Source organism: Aricia agestis, chromosome 9 (genome assembly GCF_905147365.1).
Source record: "Aricia agestis chromosome 9, ilAriAges1.1, whole genome shotgun sequence".
Taxonomy (NCBI): Eukaryota; Metazoa; Arthropoda; class Insecta; order Lepidoptera; family Lycaenidae; genus Aricia; species Aricia agestis.
Genome location: NC_056414.1, coordinates 8,827,122 through 8,841,130, shown reverse-complemented (window position 1 = coordinate 8,841,130; position 14,009 = coordinate 8,827,122). Strand labels below are relative to the sequence as shown.

The 14,009-nt window shown below is 38.9% G+C and overlaps 1 pseudogene; it reads left to right on the top strand.

The window, feature by feature from the left end:
* The first annotated feature begins 692 nt into the window (after window positions 1-692).
* Window positions 693-13,563, top strand: LOC121730691 (annotated as a pseudogene).
* The last annotated feature ends 446 nt before the right edge of the window (window positions 13,564-14,009 follow it).

Here is a 14,009-nt window from a genome sequence, read left to right as displayed (position 1 = left end):
ATCTCAGCTATTCGAGCAAAACGCCGTTTCTAAGAAAATGCAACGATGTAATCGTATTATACAGTGTTGTAGCTAGTTTAGCAGTTATGGGACTGCACTGTAAAAATGCCGTTTCTTTCAACGTTCTTTTTGTATGTACCTCTATAATATATTTACGGTTTGTGTCTAAAAAGACTCTTTGTTTCACGCAGTATTTATGCTATCGATAAGGGGGTTAAAATCTAGTGTAATGAACTCGGCGAAAGTAAGATAATGCGTAATCATCCACCGTAAATTAAAAAAAAAATCTTAAAAAACAAGAAATACACGAGATTTCAGCTACCTTATCAATAAAAAAAATTAACATCTACAGACGCTACACGCGACAAGTCATGATATTAGCCAAACAATATTTTTTCTTCTCCGATACCTTATATGGATCTATTTATCATAGCAAGGCGCTATTGAAGAAGTAGTAGGTAAGTACTGAATTCTTCAATATTTTTCAAACTACCAACAAAGTACATATTTAACATACTTTACAGTATATTTGTTCGTCTCCACGGAAAGTAGTAAAAACACTGCATGATATATATTTTACTGCAAGAATGAGAACGACGAGATATTACAATTTCCTATTACTTATCAAGTTGAACTCTTGCTTATAATAATTAGTCATTATAAGCTTTATCATTGTTTAACTTACGCATTTGAGCTGCAGTCTAAGTCAACACAACACACTTTCTGTAAATTAGCTATTAGATTTTTATACGAAGGAAATGGCTTATAAAAATATCACTTTACTGCTAATATTATCTTACATTGTGGTTAGCTCTGGTTTAACAGAGCAAGGTGAGTTTTTAAAGTGTTGGTAACGTGTTTAGATGTATAAAGAGGTAAAATATTTTTTAAACAATTTACGTTTTGTATATCTAAAGTCTACTAATAAAATGATTTCTTTTTGTTTGATGCATTGGAAAATTAGTATGATTAAATTAAGCCTTGTCAGGATTAGACTAGATAAGGATAAACATTCTATAAATTTTAAGGTAAGAAAGATTTTAAGTAGTAATTGTGGTAAATACGTATCAATTATTATTTCAGATGAGCTTTCACAGATACTGACCAACATAATTTACGGAAGCCACCCACAAAGAGATTATGACAGAGATTTGGATATTATGATCGATAACAATGAGGTCAGTAAACAAAATATAAACAAGTAAAGTATGGGTAAAAACCCATACTTTTACCATAGGTTTTAATAAGATTGGTTTTGAATATGCGCAAATTTTGAATTGTGTTAAAACTGGAACTAAAAATTATGAAAGACTTGTTAAAAAAAATTACAATAAATAATAATTGAAGACTTAAGTGGATGAAGTGGATAACTAGAATTTATCATTTCATTTCATTAGAATTTATAAAGCCTAAGGCAATTCCTCATTCTTTCTGTTTGATTTTAGCACAAGGAATATACTCGTTCGGATCAAAAAGTAAAAGTCCAGCTGTTTTACGAATGCTTATGTCCGGATTGCATACGTTTTGATACTAATGATTTAAAAAAAGCCGTAATAGAACTGGGAAAATATTTGGACATATCCACTTATCCTTATGGCAACGCCAAGGTAACTGTTTTGTTTTCAATAATATTTTATTATAATCATGCTTAGATATCGTCAGGGCCCTCGCTACCATGTGTGCAATGCACACGGGCGCCATCCCCTAGGGGCGCCAAATCGCCATCTTTAGGGGCGCCAAAACCAAGGACCCAAAAAATTTGCCTAAAGGGGCGCCAAAATCCTTTTTATGCACACAGGCGCCAGTAGCCCTTACGGGTGCCCTGGATGTCGTCCACAAGTTTTGGACCACAGCATTGCTCGTGCACAAATACGTAGCGAAAAACGTGTTTTCCGATATGAAATGTTTTTCCACTTCCATCTCAATCGGTTCGGTTCTCGTGATGACGTAAACAGGTTTTGCCCTAGGGACGCCCATTTAGAAGCTATATATTATACTATAGGTGGCCAAAACGTTTCCAAATAGCATTTCACACCTGATGCGTTATCAACCAGAGATGCTATGCGACGAATTTGTTTGCCTCACCTTGCCAAGCGCACTGATTCTATAATCTATTGGATCCTAACACATTCTTCGCAAAGCAGCTCAGGTGGCAGCGTAAAAATGGTTAATCTCAAAATTTCAGACGTTCAAAGACAATAACGGACGAATAACCTTTCAATGCCAGCACGGCCCGGCCGAGTGCTACGGCAACAAGCTGCACGCGTGCGTGCTGGACATCCTCACCAACACCACGCAGGCGCTGCTCTACAACTCCTGCATGATGAAGCCCGCGCAGGACGGCCGGGGCTCCGACGACCGAGCTGCGGAGAGAGTAAGATAGATGTTGCATAAAAAACTAAATTAGAGCTCTTTTCGATTAGCCATAGACGGACCGCAAGTTGCAGTCGGGACCAATTGCTCTAGATCGGTTGGGTTGAAATTTGCACCGACCACTCAGGAACTGCTCGATCGGTTCGTGTACTGCGGATATGAATTTAATTTGAAAACTGCAGATCGCCGTGCGGCGACCATATTGCAGTCGGTTTCAACTGCAAGATGCGGTTCGTCTATGGACGGCCAGTGTGCTGAGTAGCACGTTCTAGGCAGACTGATGATAAATGCTATAGACAGACAGCTTTGCATCATGATTCAACGTAGAGAGAAGCCTTAAGATATACTTTCAATAATATTTTAATGCCTTTCAGTGCGCTCAACGCATGCAGCTCGACCCAAAATCAATCAAGGCGTGTGCTAAGGGGAGTAAGGGTGTCCAATTACTGTACCACTATGGTAAAGAGAGCAGTAAGATAAACTATGATTATGTACCCTACATATTGGTGAACCAAAAAGTGTCCGACGAGGACAGCTTCATAAAGGACATCTGCAGTGCCTTCGCCAGCCCGCCACCGCAGTGCTTACAATACTGACTTCGCGACGGATTTTAGGCATATTACGAATATAATAATATTTCATGACAACATGATATTAATATAACACATATGTTATGTACTACTAATATTCCTACTGCGTGGAAAGATGCTGATATCATACTCATTCCGAACCCTTTCCTTATTTCCGACTTTCGCCCCATATCCATCCTGCCTTTTCTTTTAAAAGAATTTGAGCGCCTAATATATTTGCAGCTTAATAATTTCCTCCATAGTAATAACATCCTTAATCCTTTTCAGTCAGGCTTTCGCTCAGGCACAACCACGGCATTATTGAATATTTTGGAAGATATTCGCTCCAACATGGATAACCGTTGCCTTACAATACTCGCACTTTTATACTTCATACTACTTCTTTATATTCTAAATCTTTCGCTGTTTATGCTGCTACTCTTTGGAACAGTCTATGAAAATGATTCCTAGCTAGATCGATTTATCGCCCCCGAAACCCCCTATATACTAAATTTCAGGCGATTCCGAGATTCCAATTACATATATATATATATATATATATATATATATATATATATATATATATATATATATATATATATATATAGGGGGTTTCGGGGGCGATAAATCGATCTAGCTAGGAATCATTTTCAGAAAATGTCTTTTTATTCATGTTTTATCGATAATCGATATACTGACTGTTCCTGACATCTATTGGCGAATAATAATACTATTTTGTTAGCAACTAATTATTTTAACGACCAGCAGATGGCGTTATTAAGTAACACGAAGTCAATGAGTGTTTGCTATACCGAGCAAAGCTCGGTCATCCAGGTACTGTGCAATAAAGAGTTATAATATATTATTATTAATATTAAAATAAAATAAATATTTAAGGGGGCTCCTATACATAAAACACAATTTTTGCCTACTTTCGCTCTAAAACGGTATGGAACCCTTCGTGCGCGAGTATGGAACCCTTGGCCGACCAAGTGCGAGTCGAACTTAAGTTTTATTAGTTCTTTAATCAACGCCGAGGTCTCCAAACATGTATCTATAAGAAGTCACGAGTTCTGTTCGGCATCTTCGGAACCAGGATATACCACAATATTAGTGCGTTATCTTACATTTTAGTAGGATTTGCTTAGATTACTTCAGAAAAAGTTGAAACCACGCAAAATTTTGAGCAAGTCCCTCGATATTTATAGACTCTATCATCGAGTCTGCACTTTAGAACATGGCACGAGAAAGACAAATATAAAACTTCATATTTGGGGTAGATTTTAGTATGTAACGACGCATGTGGACGATGGTGCCCAATAAATCCAATCAGTCGCTGATTATTTCTCTAGTGCTCATTGCCAAGCCACTATAATAATTATAAAATAAAGAAAACTATTGATAAATTCACTGAATGTTGATTTAAATTACAAAATAAGTTGAAGGCTTGGCTTGAATGTGATCTGAAAACTTTTTACGATAGATATATTAGGCTATGCTATATTTTGCTTGGCTCCTTTTCACATTTAATGTTTTGGTGGGATTTCATTTCTTTTTTTTAAGGTTTATTTTCTTTTCAGGTCACGTTAAAACTTTTCTGTACTTAGCTTAGCACCCATTCTCTATCTCTAGGTATTTATTCTAGGTCGTAAAATTAATTGATAATAACAGGTAGGTACTTCTACAAAGTACAAATTCTATGACGATAGCCCAACAATTTTTGAACTTTCAGGAGGTTATTCGTGCACCGATGTTACTTTCGATTGAGTATTACGACCTATCCCGGATTTTTTAAAACCATAATAATTATACCCCGCAAACAAGCGATACCGCGATATAAAGGGAGTGCTACACCATCTATCGAGCGAGTACGGAGTGTACATCGTAATTCGCAGTTCTGATTTGATTTATATTTTAATCGAATTTAATTACCATAGTTACATTGTTAACTTTGTTAACACTATTTTTCCTTTTGTACGTAAAAGAATTATTATGAAGTCGAAACTTATTTTTAATGTTCTTGCAAAGCCACAAACATAAAAATCTTTTCTTTTATTTAATAAAGTTATATTATAATTTTCAGTTTTTAGGTTTCCTTGCCCAAAGGATGAAAACGGGAGCCTATTCCTAATGAGTCTGTCGCTGTCTGTCTGTCGTCCGTCCGTGTGCCACGAGGTTAGATCTGGAGAACCAGATATTTTAATTTTTTACAAATTATGTACTTTTGTTGTCGCTATAAAAGCTAATAGTCCAACTAAAATAAAATAAATGATTAATCGGGGGTCTTATACAACAAACACGTTTTTTTGCCCTTTTTTGCTCTATATCCATAATGGTAAAAGTAAGGTTTTCGAAAATTTCAGTAAATACTTAATTATATTTCAACTTTAATAATAAGTAATTAAAAGTACATAAACTTGTGATTTAAGGGGGGCTCCCATACAAATTTACGGTACGGAACCCTATGTACGCCAGTCCGACTCGCACTTGGCCCGTTTCATAATTTTTCCTTTCATTGTGGATAACGACCTACCTTGTTGCCAAATTTCAAGGTTCTAAGTCTGCTAGAAGTACCTTAGAATTTTGATGATCTGTCAGTCAGTAAGTGACAAAATGTAGTAACTTTGATCATCCGTAACTATTTATCGAAATGTTAAGTAATTTGGAGGTTAAGCTAGTTTTAATACTTGCCCCTAGTCACCGAAATTATAAATCCCTAGCTTTGTTAACATCGAAGATAAAGGGGGTGTGAAAAAGCCGCGAACCGCTTCGAGAAAAGTATGCTACGGCCGTGCCTTTGCTAAAAAGCTTGGCTGGAGCTGCACTGCCGTGCTCCCAGATAAACAATGGTATATAAAAACTCCTCATTTTTAAAGTCGGGTAAAAACAAAACGTGTTATTACAGTTTCTTACTATCAACTTAAAATGTCATTTCTAGTAATTAGGCATTAATGGCTTTGTACATCAATGACTTCTAACTTAAACCTATTTTACGTAGCTTTGTACTGCAGTGCAGGCAATGCCACGACGCAACAACGCACTTGTTCCATAATTATTAAATTAATTAACTATCATTATTATTAATAATATTTTAGGATATGGCTTATATAAATATAAATCTGCTATTAGTATTGTCCTACATTGTGATTAGTGCTGGCTTAACACAACAGGGTAAGTTTCCTGATTTGTTGCATACTGTTAATAATTTTGTTTCACATATTATATTCTCTTAATTAATAAAAGTTCAGAAGTTATTGTTATTTTGATATGGACTGATATCCTAGTAAAGTTCTTTATAACATTCCATGATTATAGCGTCTGTATACAAGGGTAGATGATGATCATGGGCGTACCGGGTACCCATCAGGAATTTGCTAGGGGGGCAGCATACCATGTTTCGAGAAGATGGTCGGTCTAGACTCTAGTATATCGAAATAAAAAAAAATTGAAAAGTCAAAAATAATAAAAGTATTAGTGTGACTAAAAATTGCACACACTTCATTTTGTGCAGAGGAGGTAACAATTTTTAATTCCCACTTGCCAGGAAACTTGACGTTTATTTTATCTTCTAGGGGGGGGGGGGGGGGGGGGCAGCTCCCCCCTCCCCCGTAGAAGATAAAATATACGTGCTAAATAAACTGCCCCTACCTGGGTACACCCATGGATATTTTTGTAACATAATATTATTAAAACATTTTTCGATACTTAAATAATTGATTTTTTACAGAGCAAAAAATTCAAGTCAACTTGTATTACGAGTGTCTGTGTCCTGGTTGTATACATTTCGATACTCATGCTTTAAAGGAAGCCATCATGAAGTTTGGAAACTACTTGGATATATCCACATATCCCTACGGAAACGCTAAGGTAACAGAGTGCACTAGAGTCTAGATGTGATCCTGAAAATAATTTGCGGAACAGAATATATATACTACTAGCTGTTTCCCGCAACTTCGTCCGCGTGAATGTATGTTATTAAAATCGAGATTTACAAAATTCACACAGAACAGAACACCCATCTACGACTATTTCACTATTTTATTTGGATCTACATTACACACGAAATTTTTAATGCACCACGAAAATGAACTATAATTATAAAAATTGTAACTGTACTAAGTATAGCTAAATTAATATTGGAATTTGTTGTGTTAGACTGTTGCCAATAATAATTATGACAAAAACGCTTGAAGGCACGGATTAATTTCCTGCTGTCCACGATCACCGTAGTATGCGACATCAGATTTACACTGTAGGTTGTCTAGCATTGTAGTTCTTTCGTCTTGGCAGAAAAAACTCTCCCAGAGAACATGATTCAAACATACTGCCTTCCATATTTTTTTTTTTTTTTTCCCATACAAAAACACAACTTTTGGCCTATTTTTTCTCTATAACGGTACGGAACCCTTCGTGCGTGATTCCGACTCGCACTTGGCCGATTTTATTGTAAACATGGTATCAAATTCGGGCAATCTATACAACAAAAAAAGAATTTTGAAAATCTGACCACAAACAGAAAAGTAAACATTAACTCCTCCTTTTTTTTAAGTCGGTTAAAAAAAAGTATCTAAGATGTTGACCAGGGATGTAAGGTATCATCATGCCAAATTTCATTGAAATCAGTCCAGCGGATTCAGAGATTAGCCTGTACAAACAGACAAACAGACAGAGAAACAAAAATTTCAAAAACAGTTAAAATGTATTCTACTACTATTCTAATATGCCCCTGACTCGTTTTTTCAAGTTTATTTTCAATGTAAAAAATTTTACCTCTACGATTTTATTATAAGTATAGATAGATTATATCAAAACTTGTTATACTGTACTAAAACTACTCTTCATACTTTCTGAGACCTAAAAGTTACAGCCCTGTTTTTATTTTCAGACGTTTGAAGACCACAGCGGGCAAATAATCTTTCAATGCCAGCACGGCCCGGCTGAGTGCTACGGCAACAAGCTGCACGCGTGCGCGCTGGACATCCTCACCAACACCACACAGGCGCTGCTCTACAACTCCTGCATGATGGAGCCCGCGCAGGACGGCCGGGGCTCCGATGATCGAGCTGCGGAGAGAGTAAGATAAATTTTATATAGAATAATCTCTAAAGCGTGCTGTGTAGCACTCTCTAGGCAGATTAATGATAAATGCTGTAGACAGACAAACAGACAGAAAGCTTCGCGTCATGACCCAACATGAAAAGATGCCTTTAATACAGTCTCAATAATATTCGAATATCTTTCAGTGCGCTCAACGCATGCAGCTCGATCCAGAACCAATCAAGGCGTGTGCTAAGGGAAGTAAGGGTGTTCAATTACTGTACCACTATGGTGAAGAGAGCAGTAAGATAAACTATAACTATGTACCCTACATATTGATGAACCAAAAAGTGTCTAACGAGGACAGCTTCATAAAGGACATCTGCAGTGCCTTCGCCAGCCCACCGCCGCAGTGCTTAAAATACTGACTTCGCGACGGTTATTGAAGCAATATACATTTCATTCATGAAATAGAATAATTGAATAAAAAAATAAACTGTTACTATTTTAATGAAAGTTTTCTTTCTCTTTGCCGACTTCACAATTAATATTATAATTCCATCCTCTAATTACCACCTTGATCATAACATCAAATTTAAGAGCATAATTTAGATCAAAGACATCCGTTTCCCTCAGAACAATTATAAAAGTGCCCAAATGTATGGAGTATTTATATAGATGGCGTAATAATTATGGTGACGATGATGATTAATAATATAATTTACTAGCATATGCTTAAAGTTCTCGATTCAACTCCGAGGTCCCCAGAAATGTATCTTTTTATTTATTTATTTAAATTGATACACCAACAACTTGTATGATGTATCCATAAAAAGTCCAGAGTTCTGTTCAGTACTTTCCGGGTCTGAAAGTAAATTCATTGCGAATTTGAATCAATTGTGCGGTTTAATCGTGACGATGATAGAGGCAACACCCAAACCACTTTCCTTACAAAGCTTAACCGCTCCAAAATTTCAGACGTTGAAAGACAACAACGGGCAAATAATGTTCGAGTGCCAGCACGGTCCGGCCGAGTGCTACGGCAACAAGCTGCACGCGTGCGCGCTGGACATCCTCACCAACACCACGCAGGCGCTGCTCTACAACTCCTGCATGATGGAGCCCGCGCAGGACGGCCGGGGCTCCGACGACCGAGCTGCGGAGAGAGTAACATAAATTCTAGAGTTAGATCGTGCTGTGCAGCACGCTCCTTCCCATGTATCTCAAAGTGGAGAGTGGCCTTTATAGATGATACAATTCAACAATTTTTCAGTGCGCCCATCGCATGCAGCTCGACCCAGAATCGATCAAGAGTTGTGCTAAAGGAAGTAAAGGTGTGGAATTACTGTACTACTACGGGGAGGAGAGCAAAAAGACAAATTATACATATCTACCCCACATATTGGCGAATCAAAAATTGTCTAACAAGGACAAATTCATAAAGGACATCTGCGGTGCCTTCGCCAGCCCGCCACCACAGTGCATACAATACTAACTTCCGCGACGAATATGAAAGCAATATGCATTCTATTCCATGACATATTTGATTTTAAATATAAATTGTGTTATTATGCAAGTTTTCTTTCATTAAGAGCGTCTTTAGAAGCGTCCGTGAACCGTGGCCTAGTGGGTACTTTTGGTTTGACCAAAAGAAATGCACCTGCACCCAGGGTTAGTTTACACACGGTACACGCGTCGTAAGGTAAAGGAAAATATCATGAATCCTCTGGGATGACTAGGACCATATACTGGTCTCCCGTACATGGTCCTAGACTCCTAGCCATCCCAGACGTATTGACCAATTCATTCCTCTGACCTAGGCCGACCATGTTGTGAAAATGCATTATATGCTTAGGCAACAATGCGTACATTTAAATTTAAAATAAACTATCCTAAGTATTTGAAGTTTCATCATCATCATATCAGCCTGGTTTTTTAAAATAAGGTAAAATCAGAACGTGAGACTACAGATTCTTACTATCAAGTTGAATTATCATTTATAGCAATTAGCCATTACTAGCTTCGTGCAACAATGATTTCTTGAACTTACATTTTACAAAGCTATGTCTCAAATACATTTGAACTGCAGTCTATGCTGTGACAACACACTTAAAAGATGGCTTATAAGAATATTTCTCTACTATTTATATTGTCATACATTGCGATTAGTAATTGTGGCTTGGCACAACATGGTGAGTCTTTAATTTACGTCATTTTTTGTACAGGCGATATAGAACAAGGTCTTGTCAGTGCAAGCCCATGTGGCACCCGTGTGCAAATATTACCCTAGCGCCCCTTGCAAGCGCGCGGTCAAAATCAAATGGGTACCAGTGCCGGTCCCAGTCAAACTTTCAGTTGGTGCGAAAACCAAAAGCGGCGCCCTTCTAAATAAAAAATAGAAGGGCGCCACTTTTGTTTCAGCCAATCGGCAAACGGCCAAGCATGAGTCGGACTCGCGCACGAAGGGTTAAAGCAAAGATAGGCAAAAAACTATTAATCTGAGAATTTCAAATGTCTAGCATAGAGATTATAATGAATGCCATCTAAGACCTGTCTATGACCAGAATAAATATGAGGTGAGCCCATAAATTTAATATTCCGCTACGTATATTAACTTTCTGGGTGAGCCGTAAGCCCGTCAATTACCAAAAAGTTAATACTTTTTACTTTTTTGAAGACCAGACCACTAGTCACAGTCGAAAAGACGTAGGCCATATTTTTCTATGGGCGCGTCGCAGAGATGTGAAGTAGAGTGTGCCGATTGACGCTGAAATGCAGTGCTTGGGTTTGGTCCTTGATTCTGAATGAATTTTTAATAACCCTCATTTTCGTCGATTGGCATTAAAACTAGAGAAGATGGCAATGGCCCTGAATTGCCTTCTGCCAAAATCTGTGGGCCCACCTGCAGATGGCTTTATACAGGGATTCTGCAGTCCTGTTTGGGCGGAATACATAAGCGCCCGGAATAGACAGCAGCTCAGAAGCCCGCAGCATGCGTTAGCGTTGCGGATACTACGCTGCTATCGAACCGTTAGCTGGCGAAGAGGCGTTGGCGCAGACAGGGTCCCCTCCGTGGGATCTGGAGGCTCGCGTGTTGTCGGAGGGTGTATCAACACACAGCCGAGTTTAAAAAGCGAGGAGAGCGGGTGCTACCAGACCTGGCAACCTGATGGTGCCACCAGGCGCATGCCATTACAATACGCACCTGGCAAGACCAGATGGCGTCCCCAAATTCCGGCCGCCGAACTGTGAAAGCGATCCTTCGATCGATTCAAGGGGCGCCCTTACCTTCGGCCATTACCTGGACCATATGGTCAGGAGGAAACCGTCGCCTAGGTGCCACCACAGCCTGAGAAAGACGATACAGCGCAGCATACGCTTATTGGACGCTCAGCTTGGGCTGAGCAACGGGCTGAGTTTTGCGCCGTCCTTGGATTAGACCTTACTACTTATTGGGAGGCAGTAGCTTATACCCTCTGCGAAACTGTTATGTCGCAAACGGAGGCTGCATAAAGAGAGCGAAAATACGCAGATCCCATGAGAACGAGGCACGGAGGGTGTAGGCTGCACGGCGCCCGGTGCGACCGCAAGGGCGCCGTCAAGAGTACATTTTGCTTGTGATCTTGTAGTTTAGCAGCGAAACCGCGCTTACGCGCGGATGCATGTAAATCCGGCCTGACGTGAGTTACGCGGCTCTCATTTTGGCGCCCATCTTGACGACAAATATAATCTTCATTTATGTGTTTTATTATTCATTTCACGTTGAAAAAAAGGTTATATTTATGTTGCTCGAGGCGCTCCTTGCTAGCTGTTGCTTTGCTGTAATTCGATAAATACACGAAGAGCTCCAGATGCTTCACAAAATGTATGCAAACTGGAGTTCTTTTAAAGTTGGCCATTAAAGCGCGGTGGCCGGCTAACGCGGGCGCGCGCCAAGTTGCGAGCCGCGCTCGGGCCGCTCGGCGCCCCTAGGACCGCGGCGCCCGTGTGCAACGCACACCCTGCACCTAAGGGAAAGACGCCCCTGTGTCAGTGTCTAATTCGTTAGAAAGGTTGCAAGACAAGGAAATCATGAGTATAACATACAATTTTACTTATTCACTGATATTATATTTTTAGATGAGCTTTCGCAGGTATTGACTGACTTGATTCATGGAAGCCACTTTCAGAGAGATTATGAGATGGATTTGTTTATGATTGATGATAAGGAGGTCAGTAAACAAATGAGGAAATAGGTTTTAAAATTTACTGTGGATTGGGGAATTGCACTTTTCAAATAGTAAACCAATAAATATTCATACTTGTTCTTGATTTTAGCTTGAAGAACATGCTCGATCAGATCAAAAAATTCAAGTCCAGCTATATTACGAATGTATGTGTCCTGGTTGCATGCATTTTGACACTAATGAATTTAAAGAAGCCGTCATAAAACTTGGAAACTATTTAGATATATCCACATATCCCTATGGAAAAGCTAAGGTAACGACGAATGTTAGCTATATCTGTTAGCTATATAATATTATTAACTAAGTATACTTACTCTTATTTTTGTATTTTAAAATTAAAGGTTGTCTGGCAGAAACTGCTGCTAGCAGTAAGACCGCCTATTTGTACATATTTTTCCTTTATTGTGTTTTTTAAGTTTAAGTTTAGTTTTATGTTGTACAAATAATGTATTTTCTATTCTATTATATTCTATATCATTATATTATTATTTTATATAATACGCTCTGGAAATATTAGTCAAGTGAGGTCAAATACTTTATTATATCCTTTCCAGGTCTAATTTAACCACTGCACTGTACTCAGAAACATTTAATTATGATTAAGCTTCAAGAAGTTTGACAGATAATTTATGGGGCTTATGTCAAAATTTTGAATTATGTTCCACTCTGAGCGCGGCAGTAAAAGTAACTTCATTGCGAATTTGAATCAATTGAGCGGTTTAATCGTGACTAGGGGCAACACAATCACACCACTTTCCTAACAAAGCTTAACCTCTCCAATATTTCAGACGTTTAAAGAAGACAACGGGCAAATAACGTTCGAATGCCAGCACGGTCCGGCCGAGTGCTACGGCAACACGCTGCACGCGTGCGCGCTGGACGTCCTCACCAACACCACGCAGGCGCTGCTCTACAACTCCTGCATGATGGAGCCCGCGCAGGACGGCCGGGGCTCCGACGACCGAGCTGCGGAGAGAGTAAGATAAATTCTAGAGTTAGATCGTACTGTGCAACACGCTCCTTCCCATGTATCTCAAAGTGGAGATTGGCCTTTATAGAATATGTACATATCTCAAAATGGAGAGATTGTTGACCTTGATAGATTCAATAATTTTTCAGTGCGCCCAACGCATGCAGCTCGACCCAGAACCGATCAAGAGTTGTGCTAAAGGAAGCAAAGGTGTCGAATTACTGTACTACTACGGGGAGGAGAGCAAAAAGACAAATTATACATATCTACCCCACATATTGGTGAATCAAAAATTGTCTAACAAGGACAAATTCATGAAGGACATCTGCGGTGCCTTCGCCAGCCCGCCACCACAGTGCATACAATACTAACTTCCGCGACGAATATGAAAGCAATATGTATTCTATTCCATGACATATTTATAAATATAATAAATATAAATTGTATTATTATGCAAGTTTTCTTTCATTAAGAGCGTCTTTAGAAGCGTCCGTGGACCGTGGCCTAGTGGATACTTTTGGTTTGACCAAAAGAAATGCACCTGCACCCAGGGTTAGTTTACACACGGTACACGCGTCGTAAGGTAAAGGAAAATATCATGAATCCTCTGGGATGACTAGGACCATATACTGGTCTCCCGTACATGGTCCTAGACTCCTAGCCATCCCAGACGTATTGACCAGTTCATTCCTCTGACCTAGGCTGACCATGTTGTGAAAATGCATTATATACTTAGGCAACAATGCGTACATTTAAATTTAAAATGAACTATCCCAAGTATTTGAAGTTTCATCATCATCATATCAGCCTATAGTCGTCCACTGCTGGACATAG